Here is a 2,788-nt window from a genome sequence, read left to right as displayed (position 1 = left end):
TGACCAATTTGCCCCATTAATTTTCGAACAACCAGAAGTAGCCCGTTCACTACTTAGGTCCCACGGTTCGATAGAGTACTAATTCAGCGGTGGTCCAAATTCCACATGATTAGACTTAGAAAATGTAGGTAATTGTGCACCCCTTTCTGGGTGGGACTATCAACACAATAGCGGCTATCCACAATACCACGACCCGGGGATGTACCCGAGTTAACAAGTAGCGTTTACGGACGGGGACTTTTATTTGGAAACATGTACTCCCAAGCACATCAATTTAGCATTTATTCTAAGTGCAATAACATTTATCAAAACAAAACATAATAAACCCGACTAAGCAGTTCCTTAGTCCAGAGGTTTCAATAGAGTTTGACTAAGCAGTTCCATAGTCCAAAAGTTTTGAGCAAAACATCGACTAAACAGTTCTTTAGTCCCAAAATTTCATATATCATAAACATGCAAAGTTTGCTCAATCTCATGCTTTTCCCCCACAAAATATATAAAAGCAGTAAAAGTGGGGCCGTGAGAACTCACAAGTTTGACGAATATCCGAATGCTTCCTTTAGAGGCTTCCTAAACTTGCTCGAACTTCCTGATGGACCAACCAGCGCTACATTACTCAACGGTTTCTTGCCTAAGGTAGAACAAAGTTGTTCCCAATGCAAAGCCATCAAGCGTTTTCATAAAATAAGGCCGATATTTTATTATTAAATAAAAAGGAACCTTCCAAAATCGTAATAATGACATCATTAAATGTCATCTCAAAATAATGATGACAGCCACCAAATCTCAAAATCAAGAGATTTTGAGTGCGTTTAACACTATTTTCAAAATTCTACATCCTTGAGTCGTACGCCTCCCAAAACTCTAACACAAAACATCATCTTCAAAGAAATTCCAGAAAAAATAAAACAAATAAAATTCCGATTCCAGCGAGTTTACAAGATGAGAAAACTGATTTAAAGATGCATGCAAGATTCTATCATCCGAGATTATGATCGGACATTCACATGCAAGGATTCTCTCCTTCTTTCTTAGCGATTAAAGAACATGGGTCATAGATTATTATCCCAACGAAGACACATGCAGGTCTTGGATGAATAATCTCTCCTCTTCAAATCCCAAAATTTTACTTAAAGAATCAAGTAGAGAGAAGGATAAAGACTTTCGGACATCTAAAAGAAAATATGACAACTTTAAAACATACCTTTTCTTGACAGAATGACACGAACAAGTCTCACGAACAACAAGAGTCCTTGAGTTTTGCAAGGAGATTAGAACCGTTGGAAGGTGATGGAGTTAGAGAGAGAGAGAGAGAAAACAGAATAGCTGAAGTTTTGGAGAATGAAGAGTTTTCAAAAAGGGGAGGGGTATTTATATGGGGGCTTCTTGAGAAGGAATGGGCTGGCCTCTAAAGGCCCAAGCCCAAAATGTTTTTTTTTCTAAATAATAAAACCCCACTAATTTACCTAAACAAAATAAATAGACAAAAGATTTTTAAAGAAGACACAACTCTTTAAATTAATTGGAAACTATATATAAAAGAAATTGGAACTTTGGAATTTAAATATCGTCCTTATTTTATGCAAAACATTTCAAGACTATTTGGCATTGCATAAACCAACTTGGTTAGCTACCTGCTGAAACATGATCTAACAACTAATCTTGGGAGATAAGTAAGATGATCTCAGATCATGGGGCCTAAATCCTAGAAAGACTTAGTTTTCAATAAAGGTCCCGAATTAAGGTACTGACCTGAAATCCCAAAAAGCAGGATTGTCACAGTCTCCCCAAGCCAGAAAAATTTCGTCCAGAAATTTAATCGTCAAAATTCAAATCATGGTTGGCTTTGAGAACAGGTGGGAATACTTGTTTTTCATGAAGTCCTCCCTTTCCCACGTATACTCCGGTCCATGCTTGAAGTTCCAATGAATTTTTACTATAGGGATCCTGCTATGCCTCAACTGCTTAACTTCTCTATCCATGATTTCTAGTGGTTTTTCCGTAAAATGCAGTTGATCGTTAATTTGCACATCCCCCAGTGGCACCACTTAAGTTTTGTCTGTTAAGCATCTCTTGAGATTTGATACATGGAATGTGTTATGGATAACGGTTAACTCCGAAGGCAAATTTAACTTGTATGCCACTGGCCTAATCCTTTCTGTTATCTCAAAGGGACCAATATATCGAGGACCCAACTTGCTTCTCTTTCCAAAGCGCATCACTCCTTTCCATGGTGAGATCTTTAGAAAAACTTTATCACCATTTTGGAACTCCAATGGTCTCCTCCGATTGTCGGCATAACTTTTCTAATGATCCCTTGCAGCCCTGAGTCGATTTCTGATTACCATAATCTTATCGGTAGTTTCTCGGATAACGTCAGGTCCAGTTAATTGCCTATCGCCAATTTCTGACCAACACAATAGGGATCTGCACTTGTATCCATAGAAAGCTTCATAAGGCGCACACTGGATGCTCGTATGGTAGCTGTTGTTGTAGGCAAATTCCACCAACGGAAGATGCGTGTCCCAGCTTCTACCAAAATCTATAACACAGGCGTGCAACATGTTTTCCAGGGTCTGAATTGTTCTTTCGGTTTGTCCATCAGTCTGGGGTGATAAGAAGTGCTGAGGTCCAGGCGAGTACCCATCCCTTGCTGGAGTGACTGCCAAAACCTTGATGTAAAACGGCTGTCTCTATCCGATAGAATGGAAATAGGTACTCCATGCCTAGTGATGATTTCGTTTATATAGATCTGAGCTAATTTTTCCATCTTATAGTCTTCTCGGAT

This window comes from Cynara cardunculus, unplaced genomic scaffold (assembly GCF_001531365.2).
Source record: "Cynara cardunculus var. scolymus isolate 2C unplaced genomic scaffold, CcrdV1 Un_Scaffold_2296, whole genome shotgun sequence".
NCBI classification, from domain to species: domain Eukaryota; kingdom Viridiplantae; phylum Streptophyta; class Magnoliopsida; order Asterales; family Asteraceae; genus Cynara; species Cynara cardunculus.
The sequence above is the reverse complement of the archived record's forward strand: the minus strand, read 5'-3'. Positions refer to the sequence as shown.